Source organism: Lepeophtheirus salmonis, chromosome 3 (genome assembly GCF_016086655.4).
Source record: "Lepeophtheirus salmonis chromosome 3, UVic_Lsal_1.4, whole genome shotgun sequence".
NCBI lineage: Eukaryota > Metazoa > Arthropoda > Copepoda > Siphonostomatoida > Caligidae > Lepeophtheirus > Lepeophtheirus salmonis.
In genome coordinates, this window is record NC_052133.2 from 27,328,638 (window position 1) to 27,355,183 (window position 26,546).

Here is a 26,546-nt window from a genome sequence, read left to right on the forward strand (position 1 = left end):
CAAGTCAAAAATGGCTTAAAATGACCATATATTTCCTGCGTGAAAGTCCAAACAGCACCATCGCTTTCTGAAACCTTTATCTCCATCCATCATACCTTTTACATTTAATTTTATAAATTGCTTTAGAATGTTTAAAGACGGACAAGCTACAAAAGTATAGACTGTGTCATTGAATATCTTACGACTCAATTGTCTTTTATGTATTATATTTTTTCAAAATAGTATATCAGTCCCACTTTCAAAATTAGGCATTTACATTTTGAAATACCAAGGACATGGCATAATATAATAGAGACCTGAAGCCCTCTCAAGAGGAAACTTGAATCTGCCGTCATTGAATAGATCTGAGGAGTGAATATTGTGTCCAGCTAAAATTCTGTAGCTTATAATCTTGCAAAATAGATGGATCCTTTAATTTCCTTAAGAAACACTTCTTACTCAGATTATTCCAAACAATATCTAATAATTTTTGGAAATTAATCTGCAAGTTACAAAAGTAGATATCTTGACTTATTAATGTTTTTTTTTGTTTGTTTTTTTAAAGTTTAAAGCAATCAAAATTTTTTAGGAATCTATTTTATAACCAGTAAATTTTTAATTAGTTCCGTAGTTTATATCTACGCTTATCGTTAATGTATAGCAATATATATATGTATTTTAGCTTAATATCTATTGTACTGCATGCAAAAACAAATTATTGATGAAAATACTCTTCTGATAAGTTTTTCTGCTTTCAGTAATTACTTTTTCTCTCAACTTAATTTCAACAACCAATAACAAACCCATTATTTTCTGTATAAATTGATGTGTAAAAAAACATATGTTACAAATAGAATTATTATAATCCTTTTTTAAATATTTTTGTTAAATGTTTGTAGTTTCTTCCCAAATAATTAATTAAAAATTAATATTGATCCAAGTTGTAATGAAGTAAGTAAAATAAGGTTAAATGTTGCGTTCATTTATTCAATAAATTTTAATTATATTCAAACACATATAATCAATAAAATCTTTAAACGTATGTAATAAAATGTTAGAACAGCAAATGAAACACTAAAGAGGAGTTATAGTTGTAGAAGTAATTCACTATAATAAAAATATACATTTATTTTTTTAAATCCTACAAGTAAGTAATTTTTAATGAGGAGTAGATTCAATTTTTCTAATGCAGACACATCTTGGGAGTATTTTGGTTACAAAAAAATTTGAATTACTTCTTGAATTTAGAAAACATATTTATTTGAACAATTTTCAACTATCGTAAGTTTTGATCATTTATGTAATTTAATATTCGAAACAATAGCTTTATAATATTTTAAATTGAAAGAAAATAAAGTTTTAAAGTCATATTAAGTCGTATTCCAAATGTTTATTTTACCGTATGTACTTTTTTTCCTACGCTTTTCCACTTTTAGAGTGATCTGTTAATTTGATTTTGTATTGTATATTAATAAAAAATTGTATTAAAACTTTCAGTCTTCAAAGGCTGTTTTGTGACCTACCTATAGACCCATTTGAAAATAAAAACTTTTAAAAGAAAATAATATATATGTAAAGGGATTACCAGGATTCAATTTCGGTTATAATGCTGAATTTTAAATATTTTATTAAAGTTCCTTTCTCAAGTGATGCAAAACAATATAATCCTTATTTTCATTTTGAAGAAAAACAAATTGTAGACCAAGGAATTAGTTTGGATACTCAAACGATCAGAAACACTGTGCTTAAAATTATATATAAAGTTCGAATAAGAATGAAGGATTTTAAACTTATATATAAATACCATAACGATATTTTTAATATTTATTATTTATATTTTGGATACTGTTGGATTGTATTCATATCCTAGATGGCATCCATATTAATTATATGGGTGAAATGTAAAATATACATATATAGGCTGTTAAAAACCCCATTCAATAATAAAATACAATGAATAATCTACATATTTAGCCTTTCTTCTATTTTGAAAGAAGGCGTATTTATCATTGGAAGTAAGTTGCTCAATATTATACATTTGATCAAATAAAAGTTTTGGACCATGATGCACAATATTTTTTTGGTTCCAGTGAATTTATATTCAGCTTTCAATTTCCAGGTTAAAGATAGTATCAAACAAGAGTTGCCATTTCATGATAGTTTCCCCTTTCTATGATATTACATTCAATGGACATTGAAATTGTATACAATGGTGTTTCAATTACTTTATATAACCAATAATTTACTAAATTTTAGAACTTCTTCTGGTTGTATAAAATTAATATCTGATCAGATCAAAATTTCCAAATTGAAAGACATATCTACTCCGTCAATAAAATAATTCTGTTAGTTTAGGGAGAGAAAGAGCAATTTTTAAAATTCTGTCTTAATTATTTGAAAGGTTGGCTGGGAAATATCTAGATATCTCTACGATTAATTGTTATTAAATGAAGATGATCTTCCTCCATTTTAAACACTAATTTATGGTCTCAAATATTTGTAGTTGTTGCAAATAGTAAGAACAATTCCATTAAATATACGTTTAACAATGTATTCCACTACTAAATAAATTTAAGGAAAATTGACTCCCTTAAATGATATCCCAATACAAGCAAGACTCTTTCTGTTATGTTCATATTGTGAGGGAAATAATCAAATATAAATATAAAGCAATGTAATAACCAACCCCAACTTGAAGTTCTATTAAATTTCAATTGAGTAGACTTCATGATTTATAGTTAAAAATTAATCAGAGACTGAATAAATACAAAGGTATATAGGAGGGGGAATTGACATTAAAATTTGAGTGAACGAGCATTTATAAGATAATTTGTATAGGAAAGATGGGACGGGGTTTGACCAAAAATTATTTTATAAAGTGCTTAGAATATTCTCGTGTATCAGAAAACTAGTACAAAAACTGAATTTGATTTTAACATCCATCCTTTATACAAAATGATTATTCTATTCTAAAAATTAGTATATTCTTCAAAATGTAAATTATTTTATGTATTTATTTATTTTAAATATTTTATTTATTTGTGCTTTTCTTATGCGTCAATACTTTCACTGTAAGGGAGAAAAGTCCGTCCTCTTCAAAAAAAAAAAAAAAAAAAAAATTCTCTTCAACATAGTAAGAGAGAGATTTTTATAGTATTTTATTTAGTTTCTCTTAGCTTTGTAACAATATCAAAATATACTCCCGAACCTCTTTAAAAAAAATGTTGTATCATATTTATTTTTTACTTATTTGTTGATGCCTTTTTTCAATACAATCAAATTCAAAAGGTAAGATATCGTTAATAAAAATATAAGAAAAGGTAGATATACAATTTTTAACTAAAAATATATTTTTTCATAACATTACAATATTTTTTTTAATGCAATGATACATTTATACAAAGAAAGAGTAGATAGACCTTTAAAATGCATAATCCATCGAAACATAATTTGAGCTAATGATTTTTGTAATTAAAGACATGTTATTTAAAGAATTAATTATAAATTTTTGTTATGAAAAAGAGGTATAAATGTAGTTATGAAGGTTTTTAATACATAAACTACTAAATTAAACAGAACTTTGTTTAAAAAAGTAAATAAGTTGTACTATTTTTTGTATAAATTGTAGACTGTCAAAAAAAACTATTTATTTATTTTATTTGTATAATTCCGATTTTTAATGACAAACATGCTTTATAAATTTATTTTAAAGTATAGGGTCACACATCAAATTGGCCAAAACGGTTCTCCTTAATAACTCATTACTAAAAATATTATTTGTATTTATGACATCATTTTCTCTTTCTTCTGAGATATAAGTTGAAAAATGATATGACAGGAACAGCGAATAAGAAATATAGATAACTAGAATGGGCACTCGCTAGAATAATAAACCTCACCTAATTTTTTGCCATAAGAAGCATTTTTATTTAACCTACATAATGACATCAATTATGCTCTGTACCACAATATGTTCCAAAGTTATGGTCTATTGTGCATTTTTAGTTAACGCTTTGTGTGGCCTTGACTTCTCAAAATTTAATGGCCTCTTAATGTGACCATATATAATCTTCAAACCAAATTTGATTAAAATGCCTTCCAAATTTTTCCCATAATCCTAGTGACTAACAAACAAACATAGACAATAACTTCTTTGGGGACGCAATAACATTCATTTAGTATAAGCCGTCTAGTAACTGGTATTACTATTATTATTTTACACGGACCGGGAGAGAGTGTTTATTTACGTATCTAAAACTAAATTTTAAAAATAGTAGAGTTCTAAAATATGACGAGAGTGAGATACTTTGTAGTTGCAAACTATGTCCAAAGCTGTAAACATTATTCTCCAATTCTTGATAAGGGAACATCTAAGTATAATTGCATGAGTTTATGAGTTTTTTGTAATCAGTTTAAGGGTGGCTTTACTAATTTGAAACCTATACCCGTTAGAAATCAGGTTTGGGCCTTGAAGAATTTCTTGGCTAGGGCTGTTAGCTGGGATGAGTGTAAGAGTTTATCCTTTATTCCTTAGAGGGTGAAGGTCAAATTGTGTATATTCTCATATTGGGGGGGTACGAGGAGTTGCTCAAGGGATTTCTTACGAAGTAGTTTTCACTATTTTAGTATTTACCTTAATAGGGCTAAGGGGGAGTCTAACGTTTGTAGGGAGTATACTATTTAGGGAGTACTTTTATGTTTACTTATTAAGCCCCCTAATTGTATATCTTTGATTTTTAACTGGTCTAGCAGTGACTAACCGAACCCCTTTTGACTTCTCTGAGGGGGAAAGAGAAAAGGTGTCAATTTAATGGAGAGTAATACTGATGATTGTTTTTGGATTTGTATGGCAAGTCAATATTCAACTTAGTCGAATTGATGATGGAAAACAGGGTAATTCAAGCTTACGTCCTTACTTGATACGGATTTAGATTTTTTTATTTCATTGCTGTTATAGCTACTTGCAAATAATCTAATAAAACGTCATGACAGCTAATCTAACTTTTCTAATATTCTAATTACCACATTCATTTTCGTTTTTTTGGGTTTTTTTTTCATATCATCATTATTCTATACGCACCGGAATGAAGTTTTTATTTACGTCCATTCTTATAGATAGCATCAATAGTTACGTTTTAAAAATACAGAAAAGAGCACACCGTGACAGGGATTAGGGATTCCATGCCACCTACAAGAAATATCTTAAAAAAGCGGCATCGCCTCTGTCGGTAAGTATGAGTAGATATTACAATGAGGCTGTATTAACACAAACAATATGTAGGTTATTAGTAAATTTAAAAATAATATTTTTTTCTATAGTTTTTTATTCCATATTACCCTATGGAACGTTTTTAAGTTGATAAAATTATTTTCAATACAGAAAAGGAAAAAGAAGTATTCAAAGGCTAAATATCTATTTAGTGATATTATGTCTGCCACATATTCATCAGATTTTTAAAATTTCCTTTTCTCTTTATGTTTTGAAGTGTTTGAGAGAGTTTTGAACAATGGTTTTATTTTTATAAATAAATCAATAAATTAAATAAAACACATTCTTTTTTCAAAATATTTATGAGAAGAAAAACTCACAAATACAAAAATTGCTTATATTAATTTCTTGTTTTTGGAACTATCATACACAAACATATATTAATCAAATATTTATCGACATTGTTATAGTTTTTACTTTTTTGTGATATTTCATGATTATTTAATCAATCCAAATATTCAATAAATGTTTGTGAGATAAAAAAAATAGGAAATTTAAGCACTTTTAAGTAAGCTTGACTAAGATGAACCGACTTTTTTGTCTCCAAAAAAGAATTTAGCAAAATTTGTCATATTTTTTACTTGTAATTCGTATTTCAAAATATATATTACAAGTCCATTTCAATTAAATTTTATGTTAATATAATTTATAACCTTAAAATTTAACTTTTAACTCTCTTAAGGAGGTTACAACATCTATTGTGAGTGTCTAAAATCTAAATAGTTTGTCAAGAAAAATACTACTATAATTGAATTTATCTAATCTGATGATATAAACGTTATATACATTATAAAATTGATTTTATCTGATTAAATTGGAAGCTAAACCCTCTATTTTTGTTTACAAGATACAATTATATACGTAATACTTCTTGAAAACTGATATATATGATATCCTATTCATACTAAAAAATTAATGGGAGGGGAATATGAATAAATTTGTGACAAAAGTTGGGGCATTTTACTATAATGGTAAAGAACAATTAGTGTAGTACCCATCTCTAGCTTAGTAGCAACCAATCCATTATGCTTAAATATCTTATAAAGGGAAAGAAGGAAATTATATAATGTCAAAAAGATATTTTAAAATTATTTGCTATAAGGGAGTTTGGGGAATTTTTTTTTGTTTTTTTAAAAAACTGAATGTCTACAAAATAGACAGATTTATTATTTGCCTTGTCACTGAACTATCGTTGTTTAAATTATACATAGAGAAAACGTTCTGTAAGGACCATTCTATGTAAATTCATCAAATGGATGTAACTATATCTCACAAATTTAGTTCATTTTTATGTAATTTGTTTAAATTAGTTTGACTAAACTTAATTCAAAATTTCAAGGCAATATCTTTATTAACAATGGAGATATGAGTGTTTATAGATTGAATTTTTTAGTGCACTATAAGTGTAAAAATTAACCTCTGAAAACGCATTCTTACTTAAAATCGTTGATCTTCAAGGAAAAATATTCAAACTTGAAAAATTTAAAATGCTATTTAAAAACTGCACGACTTTAATTTATTAAATGCAAAATTTCGTACGTAATTAAACACATTATATATAATTGAAAATAACACATTTTAAACTATAAGAAATTTGTAAGTTTAGTTTTTTGTATACGAGTAAGACTGGTAATACCGTATATTAATTTTTTCTAATACCTATTCTAAACAAACGGATAATTTTTCATCAATACACCCAATAAAATAAAACATAAAATCTTAAAATTAAAACAAATAAAATAGTACAAAATGTAACACGTTTTTAAAAAGTGCACACGCCGAAAATGATGACTAAATTGGCTAAAAATATTCAATGACATGACAATTTTTAATCAATTAAGAATTGATTTTTTGGAAATATTTTTTTCTCTTTTCCCAGACTTGTGTTATTCAATTTTAAAAAACTAATATCTCCTATGTTAATAAAGAAATAGGATTAAAATTAATAAAAAAAGTCTAGTCTTATTAGTGTAGAAACGAGCCATGAATGTGAGATAAGGTTATAAAATATAAAAAAAATTATGAATTTACCCGTAAATAAAACAGAAAAAGTCAATTTTCTTTTCTTAACTTTTTTGCCCAACATTTGTTTGTCAGTAAAAAAAGCAACATTTGAATTAGACTTTTTGATTTTTTTTGTATAATATACCATACTGAAAAACAAAAAAATTCACAATTATATAATTGTCCTTTCCAAAAGAAAAAGTGTCCAAAAATGTTAAAAATAAATTACTAAATTTCACCATGTTTCTAAATTGGATACAATGCAAAATTCAAACCATAAAATCATAATGAAATTGAGCTGTTTCCTCGTTTTTAAGAGATTTCAGAAACAAAGAGATACTTTTGGCAGCTGTTTTTACTCCAATGATTTAGCACTGTTATAATATTTCCTTATACTCGATATAGAGTGTGCCGAAGTTGGAATTTTACGTGTTTTTGGGAGAATTGTAAAAAATTGTATTGAAGATAATTTATTATTTTCCAAAGCTGTTTTGAATGTTCTTTATTACTTGAGAAGGGAAAATATAGGTATAAGGTGCGTGCGTTCATGAATGCCGCAGAATAACCCTAATGACTTTTTTGAGATTTATAAGTAGTGAAAAGGCATTTTGGATTCAGAGTAAGATTGAGGATTGACATCTATATCATTCCTCTCTGTGGCTTAGACTAGATACGGATTGGAACTTGTGTTTATTTCTTTCATCTCATTTCAAAATTTATTAATATTTTATACTCATAATAGGTTATGGAAAAAGTAATTTGGTATTTTTTGCTTTATAAGAAGTGTTACAATATTCAAATATAAGCCAAATATGCCCCATTCTGTTTGATAACTTGTTGCCAACAATAATTAAACTTTGTAATGCCTTTTTGATAAAAAGCCTTGTCAATATTGGCAAAAAAAATACTATCCAATAAGCGTTTTTAGTGTGAGTATATACACACATACCTTTACAACAATACATTATATGATCTGAAGTTCCTCATAATAAACAAGATATATTTTGTTGAAAAAAGCAAGAAATACGAACTTACTTTTCCCATACCTAATATAACAGCTTTTAAAAGGTAATTAAATTGATTATATATTCTATCATCGCTGATAATTTAAATAAAAAAATATTTGAATTAAATAAATTATTTTTGGTTTTTGACACACATTTTTGTGATCAAAGCTTTAAATAAGTTTAAAATAAAACAACACATTAAAAACCGAATTAAACAGAGGAATTTGGAACCGTATATATTCCCTCGTAAATGAATGAGTAAAGTAGTGTTTGTATATATATATATAGTATGTCAGCACTGGGTAGTGATTGAAGGAACATTTAAATGTATTCTCTCCTTTTGCATTAACGGGTAGATTTAAATAAGTGTGCAATGTGATTCCCATGTGTTACTTTGAGAATATATGTATTATACAAAAAATAATGATAAACGTCCACTTTTATTTAATAATCAACGATCTGTCCAATGATATATTTTATAGAATTTTTTTAGAATTTTTATAGAATTCAGGGTGTCTAAAACAATTTACTACCACATCAAGCACTTCAATTCTGACAAACATAATGTAATTGTTATAGATGAAAACAATGATGCAATTTTAAAAGAAAACGATGTTTTGAAGAATGGTCCACTTTTGTTAGAAATAATGTTTATTCAATAAATTTGAACCAATAGAGATTGTCGCTCCTCCCATTTGTAACTATTGTTGAAAATATATGCCACAACATTACACTTGAACATTTCAAACCTTTTGAAACCATCTATCACGATATGGATTTTTTTAAATACAAAACAATCCTAACGTTAACTTTGATTCCAAAAAGATTTCTAGTGGGATGTCGGACATATATAAATGTACCAAAAAAGTCTTGTCTGACGAAGGATCACCTCAAAAAATATGATAATCAAATGAAACATTGAGATTTACTATGGAGATAGCTGATTATCCCCATATGTTGCAAATTTAGTAATATTAATAAATAATTAGAAATCATTCGGTTAATTTTAAATATTAGATACCTATTTCAATTGGCAACATCTATAATGACCAAAACTTCATCCATCGTCGTTGACAATGGTTCCAATAACCAAATTTAAGTACCTAAAAATGTAAGAAATTACTTAAATATACAATACTAAGTAAATAATATTTATATGATTTATTATATCATTTAACTTTCTTCATATTGAATTCCAACATTTAATATGTTCAATTACGTTATCATAATACTTTGACGTAACTCTCCGTCAAGCAGGATATTTTCAGTACATTTATGTCCGAGATCACACAGAAAACCCTCTTAGAATCACAATTAACGATAGGAGTGTTTTTGTATTTTAAAACTTAGCTATCGTGATTGATGGTTTCAGGTGCCAATTCTCTAATTTTGATATATTGCTATTAATACTATTAATATTATTTCTCTCCGTTTTAATGTCGGCTTACGTAACATCTTCCAAAATAATAAAATAATGACTAGCCACAAAATAACCATCCAAAGGACCAACCAACACTGCAGTTATGGATTGCTGTCTAGTGCCTATAGTTTCGTCCCAGGCAATAAATATATTTCTCCTCAAATTCTTACTTTATCTTGGACAAAAATTATTTACTTTGAGACTCCATTGACTTAGTAATGGAGAAGCGAGAGGATAATCCTTGATATAGAGTGAAATATTTGCAAGAGATACATCTTGGTTATATCAGTAATCAAATTGGAATGTTGAGAGTTGGAATTAATTATGCTGTTTGTATACAATACCAAATTCCTTTTGGGAATATGTCATTTAATGTGTTGTTCTACTTTGATCATCTTCAGGACTTTAGTTCCATAATTAAAAAGTCAGCATGCCAAAAATCTCAAATCCTTTTCATAACTTCATAAATATTTACACAATCATTATCAGGGATCCAATTTAATATCAATAGTCCATACATTATCTCAAACTTCATCACGATACAAATTTACACGTTTCTAAAAACTATTAAAATAATAAATACGTAGTGAATTGCCAATTACAAAAAAACGCTCCTACTTTTTGGGACATATAACATTGGCCAATACAACTTTTCTTGCATTATTTTTAAGTGATTGTATTGCCATATTGGCTACTGATTTCAATGTGTCACTAGTTGTTGGTTATCAAATGAAGCTTTTTAGCTATAGGTTGATAAAAAGTTTTTATTTTATTTTCCAATACAAAACACAACAATCTACCATGTGTATTGAAAACAATCACCATTGTGATCAACAGCTTTTACAAACTGTTTCATAATACCTAGTTTAATGGGCAATGGTGGAAGGATTATGTTTTTTCGATCAACTAGTGGTTTATTAATGGCAATCTTCTCCCCAAGTACCAACCTATGCCTTGATGGCTATTCCATTCTAACGCAGTGATCCTTGTCAGCTCTACTGTCCCAGTAGCAAAGGAAACAATAGTATTTTATGGGACCTCCTTGTTGACCCACAAAGAAGTTCACCATTTTGAAATACACTCAGATTAACCAATGGTGATCGCGGTATTTCAATCTTTCAAGTACTATTTTGATGTTTTTGTACTCTTCCTCCATGGAGACTGAGTGTCCAATAGGGATACATCCATATATGTTACCATTGTGAAGTAAAAAAAACTTTAAAATTACTTTTGAGTGATCAATAAAGAGTCTCCACTCACTTGAATTAATTTCATAGCCACAAGAAGCCCTTCAATATCACTGCATTATACAAAGTGATTGTCGGAATCGAAGAACTTTCTCAGCTCTGCATCTCTGTTATGATAAAATGTGACGCTTGTGTCCTAAGAAGCATGTTTTACTCATACAGTCTGGAAGTTCAACAACTCAGCAGATTGTTTATGTAAATATAAATATCGAATTAGGTCATTCAATTCAGGTTGACTTTAAAGAAAAGGTTGACCAAACAATTCCCCAGTTGTGTATAATTTGTATATGCATCTCCTCCATCATCATAATCGACTGAATTATGTGCTTCCTCATCAATATCTGCTAACTTGGTGAAAACAGATATAGGTATTTCGTCCGAATGAGGAACTGGCAGTATTGCAGAGGAGATGCTAGAATATGTCATGTATCGTTTGTTCTTTTTATTGAATCTTTTAACACTAAAAAGGCAGAAGTAGCAATCACCTAGGTGGTTTGTTGGTTCTCTCCAAATCATCGACACACCAAATTTGATCTTAGCATTTTTACCTTGATCTCAGAATTTCGAGACAAGTCGTGCATAATCTTTAAGGTACCTATTTTTTTCTCTTGGTCTACAAGCGGTACTTTAAAATTAAGCGAGGTTAACATTCTTAACGAAGGGAGTAATGTTCGACACAATAGGGGATAAAGTGAGGCATCCACAGTTATAGCAGAATATATCTGGCTCGCTACAGCACTTTCTTCTCCGAGAGGATGTAGACATGGCTAGTTTATACACTTGATGTATACACAGATGTGTTCGGATTTCCTAAACAGCTATGATGGTGATTTAAAAAAAAAAAAATCCCCAAAGTTTACTAAATCCAAATGAAAGCAACAAAAGAAAGGGAAGTTTAACTAGTATCAATTGGATTAACGATTTATAATATTTTACATACTTACATGTACGTAAATAAAACAATTAAAAGAACCAAATACAACACTGCGATCGGAATTTTGGTGAAATATCCTTTTTATGATATTTTGATTCTATGATTCTTTCTTTTCTTTAACTTCACTACAAATAAACCAAAAATATTTTAATCTTGAAGTAAAGCTATAATATAGATGTATATATTATATTTTTACTAATATGCTTTAATCGTGTAGAATAAAAAAATAAGAATGTTTAAGGCAATATTGCATATTTAAGGATTTACCGACCTATAAGCATGCTGTATAATTGCATACAGATAGGAAGTAAATACCAACAAGGTTTTCTCTTTCGGAATCCCGGGATTACATTTTTCCGAAATTTCACGGTGTTTTCACCTTTGTAAAACACCGGGTTTCATTATTATATAATATTTGCTTCTTTCCGTTTTATTCTAGAAGTATTACCCGGCATTTCCAGGAGTCGTTAGGTGCTGATGTTATGGAAAATATTATTAATATTAAAGGTGGATTTTAGCCTTTGGGAAAAATACCTGCTATATAGTATATATGTAGCTATATGCTAACAATTGAATGCAGAACATTGAAAAAAGAATGTTAATTAATATGACAAGACGGTATGCTAAAAATCCAGAAAAAACATGGTAATTTTGACAATTTGAAGAACGGAGAGAAAAGTACCTTAGCTGTAATATTGCTGTATTACATTAGCTTCTAGAAATAATAAGGGAAAGAAATATATATAAATCCCACTCCTCATCTAGCAAAGACACAGGCAGAATTACTTTATGTTGATCATCAATTCTACTCTGAGTCCAATAAGGCCAGCCCTTATAACTCTACAACCAATCCGCAGTGTTGCTCTCCATTATCAATTAACTCACCCCCATAACGATAACAATTTGGAAAAAAAAAACACTTCTTAGGTTGCAACTACAAAAATTATTACACTCGTCTAAAGTAATATTGTTTACTGCTCTAACTTTAGGCCTCGCTCTTGCACCCTACAAAAATTCTTATGCGTAGTCATTGCTACATTCATTTTATTTTTTATTTCCATGTTTTAATTTAAAACAAAAAAATAATAATATTATTATTTTTTCGTAAGTATAATTTATTTTTAATGTAAAAATTAATGTATGCCATAAACAAGAAATAAAGAATAAACAAGATATACCCGACTCTTAATTCAATTTAAATCGACGAGTATTGTAACAAGTTATTTGTATGCTCATTATAATAGGTATACAATCAATAAATGTATATTGTTTTTTATTAGAATTTAGAATTGATTTAATTAAACAAATTATGTAAACAGAAATAAACTATAATTTCATTTCATATATGATTGTAAAGAAATACCAATAAACAAATTAGTATATATAAAAGTAAGGAATTTAAATTTGTAAAATTTATGGAAGTAAAATTCGTTTAATAATTCAATTGTGTCTTATTTGTTGAATAATTTAAAGGTATATATTTTTATAAAAACAGCTTTATTGTTTGTGCCGCTTTAAAAAACAACAACTATATAACTACTAAGTAAGTTTTTTCTTTTCTAAAAATAAAACTAAATAATAATCCTTCATCATCGAATGGTAGAACACTTATGAATTATTGATAAAGAATAGTCTAACTTTTTTGAGTGTAGGGACTTTATTACCGTTTGAAAGCATGAAGTAGCCGAATAAGTAATGAATACAGTTGTAAAAATATGACCTGCAGATATGTACACATTAAAGAAAACGATAATTAACGTAGTAACACTGACAATGTTAAGAATGTTTGTTAGGAGAGCAGCTTAGCTGTCATAATGTTTTATTAAATTAGCTACAAGGAGCTATGAGGGGGCATGGAAATACATAAACAGAAGTTATTTCAATGTCTTAGATTTTAAACGATCAAGTACTTGAGCCAGTGATTTACCATATACAAGAAAGCTACAAAATTCAATTATGAATTGAATTTAATACTTAAGGGTCTAAATAAATAATTTCTCCTTCACCATATACCTATTTGGCCTATCGATACTACACTCATATGCAGTCCATGAATAAAAAGTAAACGTTATGAGTTACTAACCATATCAGAGTTCGAGATAACTGCACAAATCTTTTTTTTAAAGGTTTTTATTTTACAATATATGTATAATATTAAAAAATACATCATAAGAAAATGGGTTAACATTAAGTAAAAATATAAATAAACATCGTAGTTTAAAATTAGTTCCAAATTACCTCTTTTGTTACAAAAGTAGACTAAAAACCTATATGTATAATAAATAAGGAATAATAAAATGAGATTAATAAAAAACACCCTCAAAAATAAAAAACCTAGAAGATCCAAAAAGCTCAGAAATCTAAAATTTAAGTACCTAGGATTTTCAAATCTAAAGCCATGTACCTTGAAGCAGCGGTAATAATTATGCGTCTTAACTCCATGCTATTCATTGATTTCTTCAAGGTAAACTTTTTTGCAACGTAAGTTAAGTATGCCAAATCCGATTGTTATAGCCTTCTAAGGAATAAACTTATTTTTGGGACCCCAAAAAGAATTATGGCCGAGATGTGGTTTGGCGAGGTGTTTATATGTTTTTCTAAGTTTCTTGCAACAAACTTCCTCAGTAACAGCAAAAACGGACATACAGTAAAAGAATGAACAACTTATCGTAGTCTTTACAATAACCATTAAATATTATCCAACCCGTATCCACTTGAAATTGAGTAGTGAAATTACTGCACTTGGGAATCCTTTCAGTGGAGTTCAATGTCTTGTTTTTAAACTTAGAATACGGACATATTTTCTACAAACAGTAATAGCTTCAGTGGATACTTCTATTTTCATAGGCCAAGCAGTTTGCTGATGGTAAGTTGCTACTTTCCTTTGTGAAAGAAAGAATAGATTGTAAAAATCGAAACAAAATTAGTTGTTCATTTTTCGATGAAGTGAGATAAAGTTACGTTCAGATGAGATTAACATTAACTGATCGTACAATTGTTGTCAGATAGTCATTATTATAAATGGGGAAAAATATAGAATTGATTAAATGTTTTGTGAATAAAAAACGATTAACAGTTGTTGTCATCGTTCATTTTTTAAATTATGTTCATTCTTTCATAGATCAGCTTAGTAGTAACATCTCTCTCTCTCTCTCTGAAAGGTAGCGCCTACTTTTGGTCTAAATTTAGAAAAAATGCATAATAAATATTAATATTTTTTGTTTAAATATAATTTGATAATACTTTCCATGCACGAATGTTATTTTAAATGTTTAAGGTTCTATAGTAGTAATACATTTTCTCCCTCCAAAATCATTTAACATGCAACAATGATAAAAAGGGTATTAGTTCAGTAGTTGTAAGTTTTGCTCCTACATTCTCCTTGCGTTCTATGAAATGACCTAGTTATTATTTATGCTATTAAAACAAAGGGTGGTTTTATTACCAAAAGAAGATCCCTCATCTTTTGGCAATATTCCTTTAATTGGTCAGATAGATTTGCACTAAAACTTTACAGCATTATAATTATTCATTCTGAACTAGAAATTGTCTTTGAAGTCTAAATACACATTACACAATGTATTACACACTCCTTGTCTAGGAGTCCCAGCATTTTGAACCTACTCATACTGAATTCAAGTGAATAATTCTTATAAATTTTTTTTTGAAAAAATACGCTATTTGTTACGAGTAAACATTTTGGTGGCTTATGTATAGAGTTTTATATGTAATAGAATGCAAAAAATGTCGGCTAAGTGTTTAATAGTGATGGGTTTCGGTATGAAAATCCTACACTGGTGTGAGACCGTCATAATTTTAACTAATTAGGTACACAATTAAGACGGAACAAGAATCATTCCACGTTATGTTTAGTCTTTAACTTCTTTTAAAAAATTCAAAAATGTGCCTGTCCACAGTAATCTGGTAAATGAATTTATAATTTACGTAGAAGTTTCACATATAGATCTTTCCCAAATACTTATACTAGAGGATTTTTCTTTTGTTATATTACCCTCAAGCCCTTGAGTCTGGATAATTCTGGCTCCATCAGACACATCTTCCAGACTTCCTTCTGACAATTGACTTTCTCTATAGAGTAAACATATCCGGTCCTTGAGAACTTTCAACTTCTTGGCACCGCCTTTTTAACTCTTCCACAGAATCCCGTTTATTTATACGCAGGAGAAAAGGTCCTCCCGTAAAGGGAGCCACTGTGACGGAGATCATATCCAAAGGATGAGGAGTAGACGTGCTCTTGGACAAGTCCTCTTGGATCACAGAAGAAGATTCAGACTCTTTCTTATTCATCATTCTTGTTTTGATTAACAGTTATTAATACTCAATTGTTAGTACTTTGTACTTTGTAACAATAAATATTATTATATATTTATTTAATTTGTCAATTATGATATAACTAATTTTTTACACAAAATAATTTCACTTTACTGCACACTGTTGCCACTACTCATATCTGTAAGTAACGGTATACTAGTACTATTATTCAATAAAACTAATACAAAATATTTAGAGAGGGAGACTCTAAATGGCCCTTACACAAGCAAGTATAGAGCTCAATATATAGAGTAAATATATCCAAGGTCTGATCCACTTTTATTCATATTAATTTCTAATTACTCCATCGTCATAACTACCATACAACCAGCAATCGCTAGTTTTGTCCTTATTAATTTTTAAGTTAAACCTTTATTCAAATCTTTGATAGAGTCGTATTACTCTTTTTATCTTATCACAGGGTTCCTTTTCACTTTCGTTTTCTACGAAAATATTGTTGTCATCGGCATTAAAATGAATTTTAAAATTTTCCTTCCAACTGGGACTACTAAAAACTATTAAACTAACACAATGAAAGATTCCCACATTGAAGGAAATATCTAATTAATTTAGAATTAATTGTTGATTTAGGCTTTCTGAAATAAACGGCAATTATTATGCCATGCTTCTTATTTTCTAGTGCTTTTTGAGTAACAGTACCCGTGTTGATACTAGTGTTGACAGTTCTTTTATTTGGCATAAATCTCATTTGCTCTTCAGGTCTTATTTTCTTAAGTTTTAGCATTATCATTTTCGTGAATGTACAAGGGATAATTTTGATAACATTTCTAGTAAAGTGATTGGACCAAGGTTGTTTATTTTTCTTTATAAGGCTTATTCAAAATAGTAATTATTATTAGGGCAATTTTTTCCGCCCTTGTGTTTTCTTAACCGACGTAGTTATCGGCCATCTCCAAATTACCGTTTTCTGGTGCGTCTGTTTTTTTACTTGTCCTTTCTACTATCAAAAATTATTTAAAAAAGTTATCCTTAATTATTTCCCCGAGGCTAACAAGATGACTAAAACCTCGAGATTGTGTAAATTAATAAAAGGAGAAGAAACTAGAAATCCTACACCATATCTGTCAAGGTCACATACAGGGTATCACTCCGATGCCGATTTTCAATTCCACTCTGAGACCAACAAAGATAAATCCTCAACATGCCCTCTGTGTTACTCTCTGTATTTTATAAGGAGCAACAACAGTGATTACTTTGTACTTAGACGTTATCTCTTCAAGAATAAAGATAACTAAAACTTTAAAATAAATTGCGATATATGACTCTTAAGTTGAGTAGATTTCTAGTCGTACTGATATATTTTTCTCAAATTAAAATATGGCTTTTCATGATATCACAAATGACGTCACTTTATCATGTTCCCTTATGACATATGTTACTTTTTCTTTCCTTCGCTGAATTCACCACGTTATTTGAGTCAAAAGTAGGAAATCATGGAGTTTATATTGTCAGTTACACAGTAAAATTCAAACTATACTTGCAGACAAGAAAAGTTACCAAAAATGTACATGGGAATTACGGACACCCGTAAAATTCCTCATTTATATACTTTTATAATATCTTTAATGTTTATCTTTTCAAGTTTAATTATATTTTTTAATATACACTTTTGAGTTACAAAATAAATACATCACGATCTCTGTGGTTTGATAAAAGTAAAATGCATTATTACTAACATGAGGCGTTCAAATATTATATGTTTTTATCTACATTTCAAAGTATTTAAAAAAATACAAATAATTTTAGAATATTTTGCAGCACACTGCTGATACAAACGTGAAAGAAAAAAAAATATAGTTTTTCGCCCTTAAAATTAATTACCCTACGTATCCACAGTATTTCTATAACGAATATTCTTTCATTTTCATTTTATACAGGATTGGGGAGCAAAACATGGACAAATTAATGCTAATTTTCTCATTAATATAGGAAGGTTGAGTAATTCTTTTTGTAATTCTGCTTCAGCCAACTCTTTGTGCATAGACAAACCAAAATATTTTTTTTCATTTAGTCATAATTAGTGAGCAAAAAGCTAAAAAGTAGCGCATTTCAGATCTCCTAGATGCTGAAGTTGATGTGGCGAGGATTATGGACATTATGAAGTGATCCAGGAGCCTGGTTTTCAAGGTGATCAAGATGAAGAATGACTGAGGAGACCTCTCGAGAAAATGTAAGGTGTGGCGAGAACAATTTAAAGAGGGATCCAGAGTTCCTGTCCAACTTCGAGAAGAAGATCAAGCAGGACCCAACTAAATCCATGAATAGCCCCGCCAATAACTTCTCCGTGGATGCTGGACCATCAGGAGGGCCGTGAAGGACAACTTAGGATTGTCCTCATACGCGAGGCTGACACAACCTTCTGAAAGAGGTCGTGAAGGCCAGGAACATCTCCAGTCCACATTTTAGCAACTCTGGACATTTTTCGAGTAACCATTCTGGGCTTCGATGATTAGGATCCATATCATGAAAATATTCAAAAATTATCAATAGAAATCAAGTTAATTATAGCCTAATTATGCACTCAGCATAAAGAACATCTAAATCAATAATATACTAGATTTTTCTAGTTGGCAATCTGAACAATTTTGTAGTTTTAAAAGCTGTTATCATTATTTTTTATTCCTGAGGAAGGAACATCTAACTATTAAGTGTTTGAGGGCATGGAAAATGGAGAGTAGCACTAAGGATTTGTTATGAAGTTTAAGTGCTTAGCCTTGTTCCAATTTAAGATTGATATCACAGTAATGTATGCCTATATCTTTGTTAAATACAGAATGGGATGTGTATTTATTACCTTCCTCTCATATTGCTTGCACCTAATATGATCAAACATAATGACGGATAAACTTTTCTCTCCTACACATTCCTCAAATTTTATTTTTTTCTAGATAACAGCAGAGGATATCTTTTACAACTCTATTTATACTGTATAGTAGTTGTTCTCAAACTTTTTAACGTGTAGGCGGACCTCTGACTGTGTGGGAGAAGAGAATAAACTAACCTGTCATAAAAATTTGATTTAAAGTATGAAATTATATTAATAGCATGTTTAATATTAAACAACAGTACAAAAAATTATTTTTTCTTTTAATTAGAAATACTTTTTTTCAAAATGATGACATAAATAAAATTATTGTTGTCAAAGAAATTAAACCATTTCTTGTGTATAAAAAAAGTTCATCAAAAGTTTTTTTTCTATAACAAAAATTGTCAAAATTTTAAAAGTTTTATCAAAAACTTGAGGATCTAAAAAAAATTTTATAGTATACACTGTAAAAAATTTGAGATTCATTGTTCTTTAGTGTTGCTGTTTTTTTAAATTTAATATTTCGATCTAGTATTTCAATATTCTTTTTAATTAGAAAAAAACATAGATAAATATAAAATCAATTTTTATTTTATTCCGTGTATAATTTTGGATATTTTCAGTCTTCACAAATAGTTGTACGAGTTCAAAATAACTATACCATGTAAGATTTTCAAAGTGTGTGTACATTTAGTTAGACAACCATATATATGTTATACATAAATAAACAATAATGAAGAAAGATCAAAGAAGTAAAAGCAAAGGTTATATGCGAAGTGATTATTATAAAATTGCTTTTAAAATATTCCTTTTGATCATAACTAAACTATTGCATTTATTTATATTTTATTTCATGATATGATACCTGATATGGAATTTGGTCATTTAATGTGTTTTACATTTCTTGAACGAGCTAAGTTTTTAACACTTGAGTAGATACAACATTTTTTTTAAAATCACCTTTTATAATACAGGTTACTTCACTTAAAACGATACACTTTTAAAAGTGAATAAAAGCCAATTTAACGTCAAAGCTGTCAGACAAGAGAAGTTTAAAAAGTGATTGCTTGGTGAACCTCTTGAACCAGTTCAGTATTATGGAGCAATTTTGAAAAGTGGAAAATAGTATGTAAAAGAATACAATAAAGGATAAAATTCACTTCTGGACAGTAATTGGATCACATTCATTCTCAGATAGAGAGGGAAAGAAAGACATGAATGTAGGAAAAACATTCATGTTTGTGCATACTGTATGTAGAGTTGTTGGAATCGTTAAAAAAAACGAATTTGATTGGTTGAAACAGATTATATAAAAAAAGGAATAAAACACGTTGGTAATCTCGCATCTTCTAAACATTTTTCCTCAGTATTGTACTAATCATCAGCAAGGAAACTTCCTCGCGCTACTCTCTCACGTACATCATCATCATGTCGAAGAAAACGTACCTTTTTTCATGGGTTTCTAACAACGGAGGTACTGATGTGTGGAATGATGATTTGGAAAATAAAAGTATATCTTGCCGTTTTTGTCGTTTCTCGTGACCATCTCGTTCTTTATGGCAAGTAATCTGCCATTCCAAAACCTCCCATCAGATCAACAACTTAAGTCTTCAATAAACACAAGATCCAAGGAGACGAAGGAGAATTAAACGGTTCATCATTCAATTTGGACGTAGCACAGTTATTTGTGTCGTGTAACATCCCTTTAAATGTTCTGGATCATCCCAATTTCTACAAGTTTATTGAAAAATATACTGTAAAAACTTCTCCAGGTCTATGGGTCGGTAACAACTTGGTTAAGAATGTATGTCAAGGAGTTTCGAATAGAATAAAAGAAGAGGTGGAAGAAAAAGATATTTTCGTTGCACTAGATGAGACAAGAGATCATTAAGGGGGCAAGAACTACAAGTTTGATTGGCCTTTTGACGGACCTTTCTGTGGGAGGCCTTACATTATTGACTTGATTGAGATTGCAAATGCAAACAATGTAAAGAGCGTCGTCATAAGCTCAGTTTATAAGTTATTGGGAGAGGATTTTTTCCCGTGTAGACTTAAAGTTTTCATCACTGATGCCGCCTTGTATTGTCTCAAAGAAGAAGATCCTCGAAAAAAAATTCCCGGAATTGATTCACATTACATGTATTGCTCATGGATTACATAGAGTTGCAGATATGGTTCAACAATAGTTTCCTCGAACGAACGAACTTATTTACAATGTGAAGAAGATGTTTTTGAATTTTGGAAGAAGAAAGAGAGTATTTACTGCTTCGTACGAAATTCCCCTCCCTCCATCACCAATTATAACAAGATAGGGAACTTGGTTAAAAACAGTGGAGTACTACTACCGTTACTTTGACGTCTTCAGAGAATATTTAAACAGCCTTGATGAAGATTTGACAGCAACCAGAAGAGCACAAGAAATAATTAATAATGATTCCTTCAGAGAAGAAGTCGTATTTATACAAGAAAATTTTCGTCAAATACCTTTGGCAATAACTGCGCCTGAGGAAAGATTGCCTCTTCTTACCAGCCTAACCATAGTAGAAAGTCTGACTCAAGATTTGAAGGAAAAGCCATTCAAGACCAAGTTAAAAGATGTGCTTCAAAAGAATCCTGGCTACACAAAACTAAAGCAACTCTCAACATGTGAAAACCTTGTAAAATTGTGATGCTGAGAGTCTTTAGTAAGATGAATATCATCAATACGAAATGGAGGTCCAAACTAAGTACTAAGAAATTGAGGGAACTATTGATCACCAAATGGAATGAATGTTTTGTTATCATTTAATTGTCAACGCGTAAATATTAACAATATTTTTTAAATAATTTGTTACTTTTTGCCTCATTTCTATTCTTTAGATTTCGTGCCAAAGTTATCTATTCATCCTTTATGGGCAGTGGTCACTAAGAAGTAATGAGTACACTTCCTGTAATGATGGGGTTGATTTTCTCTAACTAACAATATATTTTGTCTTGCATAAATTTACAGTATATAATATACATTTATAAAGTTATTTATAGGGAAGTTATATATTAATAATATACAACAATCTCTCTTCCTTCATGTGTAAATAAATAAATAATTTAAGTTAAAGGTATATTCTAAACGATACTCTTTTAATTGGGTTGGAATCGATATTTACTTTGAACTCTGGATCCAGCGATATATACAATTGCACCACTCTCATATGTAGCTATTATATTTTTGAAGTAATTTCCATGGACATCCAATGCATCGATGGGTAATTTATTCAGTTCAAATTTTTGAATAGAGTTGATGACCAAAATAGAGTTTTCTTTTTTAGACACTTGCATACTCTTGCATAGTGGCCTCTCTTATCACATCTTGTTCATTCGACGCTTTTTGTATGGCAAACTTTTCCATTCATATGAGGAAATTGGAAACCACACTCTCTAAACAATCTTTCTTAGCTCTTGTTCAACGATCTTATAGAACTTTGTCTTCTTCGATATATATTGAATCCACATGACTGTATTTGCGTTAACACTCTTTGATACTAAATCATTTAGACTATTTTGGTTATTCTTTGACGTTTCTACTATTCTCCATTAATTTATACTTCACATATTTTATTTGCATCATCAAATAATCTTAATTGTGCTTCTCTATACTTCCGGACTCCGGTTAATTTGTTAGACGTCATCCTTGAATTTTCTTTCAAATAGAAGTTACATACTTGTATCTCAGGACTAACGATGATTAAATCCACCTTTTATATTGATATTCGTAAACAAAGTCTTATATTATGGCAATTAATATTTAATACTCTTTGTATCATACAATAAATTATGACTAACATTTAGACATTTTCTTGATAATATTATTTTGATTAAGTAGTACCAAGTAAAGCTATATTTTGGTAAAGGGAAGCTTCTATATGTAGTAACCTTTCAGATAAGTTGTAATGTTAAAAAAATCATAATCTTTATAAGTATGTTCAAAATTACCCATCGGCCAACAAGTATGACTTATCATATATGAATTTATGTTTATTTATGTCCGAAAGAAAACAAAGGAACCAGATAGTTGAAGTTGTATTTGCAGGCGCGCTTGCGCAAAACACGATTCCCACAACCCTATAGGCTATAGCTAAAGTTGATAATATTGTAGAGAAAAACGCGTGCAAGGAGAAGGGGGAAAAAATACATATGGTATCATTGTTTAAAATACTGATGTGATTATCATCTGCCTGCTTTATTATGATTTTGAGTGTATAACGAAAGTATTTATTAGCAAAATGTTTAATGAAGATATACTACTTAGACGTTTTTATCTGTGACAGTAGATTTTATAACATCACATTCCATGAAATTGTAATTCATTATGAACCTTATTCTCAGAATAATAGTTAATGAAACGACAAAGTAGAGTATTTCAAAATATATTTGAAGTTCCAAGTTTAAAAAAAAAGGCTTTAATTAAATATAATCTACATAATAAAAAATATACCATCATACATTTATGTTAAATATACAAAATTAAACAATTGGCATCATATAACTAATAACACTAAATTATATATACAGAATATTGAAATAAAAGATTGATCCAAATAATATTTTCTTGTTCTGACACCGGAATCCAGTTAAAGATGTCATAACTTTAGGTTCCAAAACACAAGCGAGACGTGGAGTTTAATCAAAAAAGATAATCACCCCTCTTCTTCATGTGGAATTTGCTATATACAATTGTGCACAGGATAGATATATCTCTACCGATGAGATCTAACTAATTATTAATAATAAAGTAAATATCAAAATCATAAAATTACGCAATAAATATACTAATAAAAAAAATGTTAGAAATAAATCCATCTTAAAGATTTAGAGCAAAAACTATTTATGTAGTAATGTCCGGCGATATTACTCCTTATTAAGAGCATCAAAAAATATATTTTCCCCGTTATTTATGCTTATATAACAACATACTATTATCATGAAGGATATACACAATTGCTAGTTATATTGCTACACCCAATGTAACTACCCTGTTGTTGTGACCATTTAAGCAGTTGTTTTTGCCTTTTATGAGTTTTTTGAACACCATTTGTTGGAGCCTATCAACCATAGCTAAGCCTTAAGTGATAAAAAAAGTAATATTTATTGATTATGTAATATTGGAAAACCTAATTATCATACCCAAGTCTTTAAGTGAAGAAACTAGTCTCAGACAAACTAGTTGCAAACCATCCAAAGCTACTACTCCCGTTGTTGTGACCATTTAAGCACTTGTTTTTGCCATTTAATGAGTTGTGTATCATAATTCTTGATAATTTTAGCTAAAATAGAATCATATTTTAGGATTAGATTTTTAAAAAAAATGAATACTTACTGTTAGATGGTACAAAATTCAAAGTTCTATTTCGTAATTTTGTGTGGACGACTCTAAACATGCTGAAAATTATCCTAACTTCACAATTCTATAAATGGCATCAGTACCAACATTCTCCATTAATTAATGATGGTTCCTCGGCAAGGGATAGGCTTACTCGTGTATTCCTCCATAAATTTTTTGAACGTAGATGATCAGCAATGGATAAGGTTATATTACATGCAATAAGCATCTTTGTGAGATCAGAGTTAAAGTCTGACTTGATGTATTCATCATTAACTTGATTTTTTAGATGAATATTCATGCTCTTGATATGAGATGTGGATAATGGGTGGCGGGTAATTCTAGACAGAGGACTAAGGGCACATTTATATCGAATAATCCGACAACCCATCTGTTTCTCATCCGGTAAGTATTTTCCAAATTCCTGGGCCTCCATTATCAGAAATCCAGACAGAAGGCGACGATATTTAAGGCATTTTATTCAGTTCTCTATCGACTATCACCATCTACTATTATATTAATATTGAATAATAAAGGCGGGAATGATAACGTCCCCCAAAGGGGGAGGTGAAAAATATTACTTGTGTTCCTAACTATGGGGCTAACCTTAAGGACCCCCAGGAGGTTTAAAGTCTACATAGGAAGGCTATATTCAAATAACAGAGCAGTCATGCTTTTAATTTTAACTTTTACCTTACTCTTGGGCTTATTTAGGGTGGTAAAGATAGTAGAAGTAAGAAAGGGGGCTTTGATTTCTTAGGGTTAACATAATTTAATTTGCACTTAAAGCTTGCCGCTTGGCTAACCTTACTTTTAGGGTGTAATCACGTTATAATTTCATTATAAAAATAGCTTAAAGCTTAAAAGTATATTTTAAAGTGTTTAGCACATAGGGTTTTGAGCCCTAAAGAGTTAAGGAATTATCTAAAATAATTATTTGGGCTAGAGCATCTAGTATTTACAAAATACTTATTTTGATTAAACTACCAAACAAAGTGAGTCTAATAAGTAAAGAAGGTTGGGGGTATGTTATAACCTATAGCTATAGTTGATAATATTGTAGAGAAAAACGCGTGCGAGGAGACAGGGGGGAGAAAGACATATGGTATTATTGTTTAAAATACTTATGTGATTATCACATCAGTATTTATCAGTTGCCTGCTTTATTATGATTTTTGAGGGTGTAACGAAAGTATTTATTAGCAAAATGTTTAATAAAGATATACTACGTATAATTGACTTAGACGATTTTTATCCGTTACAGTAGATTTGGAAACGTCACACTCCATGAAATAGTAATTTATTGTGAACCATATTCTCAGAAAAATAACTAATAAAACGACAAAATAAGAGTATTTCGAAATATATTTGAAGTTCCAAATTTAAAATAGAAGGCTTAAATTAAATACAATCTACATACTAAAAAATAAACCATCATACATTTAAGTTAAATATACAAAATTAAACAATTAGAATCATATAACTAATAATAACAATAAATTATAAATACAGAATATTGAAAAAATAGATTGATCAAAATATTAACTTCTTGTTCTAACATCGGAATTCAGTTCAATATGTCATAACTTGAGGTTGCAAAATACAAGCCAGACGTGGAGTTTAATCAAAAAATAATCACCTTTTTTCCTTATGTGCAAGTTGCATATACAATTGTGCATAGGATAGATATATTTCTACCGATGAGATTTTAATAATTATTAATAATAAAGTAAATCATAAAATAATGTTAGATTTCAATCCATATCTTCTTCCAATCTTAGTAAGAACAGCTAATTTTTTAACATGACATCGTAAAGATTTAGAGCAAAAGTTAATTATGTAGTAATGTCCGGCGATATTACTCCTTATTAAGAGCATCAAAAAAGATTTTTTTCTCCGCTATTTATGCTTATATAACAACATATATACACAATTATCACCCTTACCTATAGCTATAGTTGATAATATTGTAGAGAAAAACGCGTGCGAGGAGGAGGGGGGGAAAAGACATATGGTATCATTGTTTAAAATACTGATGTGATTATCATCTGCCTGCTTTATTATGATTTTTGAGGGTATAACTAATGTATTTATTAGCAAAATGTTTAATGAAGATATACTACGTATAATTGACTTCGACGTTTTTATCCGTTACAGTAGATTTGAAAAAG

The 26,546-nt window shown here is 29.2% G+C and overlaps 1 protein-coding gene and 1 long non-coding RNA gene across 2 annotated transcripts in view; one reads left to right on the forward strand and one right to left on the reverse strand.

The window, feature by feature from the left end:
- Nucleotides 1-3,143: 3,143 nt before the first annotated feature.
- The window catches only part of LOC121114803 (zwei Ig domain protein zig-8), a 221,319-nt gene continuing 197,916 nt past the window's right edge, over nucleotides 3,144-26,546 (forward strand). The window contains exon 1 of the mRNA XM_040708880.2: nucleotides 3,144-3,267. The gene's annotated coding sequence lies outside the window, so the exon portion shown is untranslated. The remainder of the gene's footprint in view (nucleotides 3,268-26,546) is intronic.
- Nucleotides 23,880-24,470, reverse strand: LOC139904984 (uncharacterized). Its single transcript, XR_011779353.1, has 3 exons — nucleotides 24,373-24,470; nucleotides 24,180-24,319; nucleotides 23,880-24,116 (listed from the first exon to the last, which is right to left on the reverse strand). It is a non-coding gene; the product is annotated as an uncharacterized lncRNA (long non-coding RNA).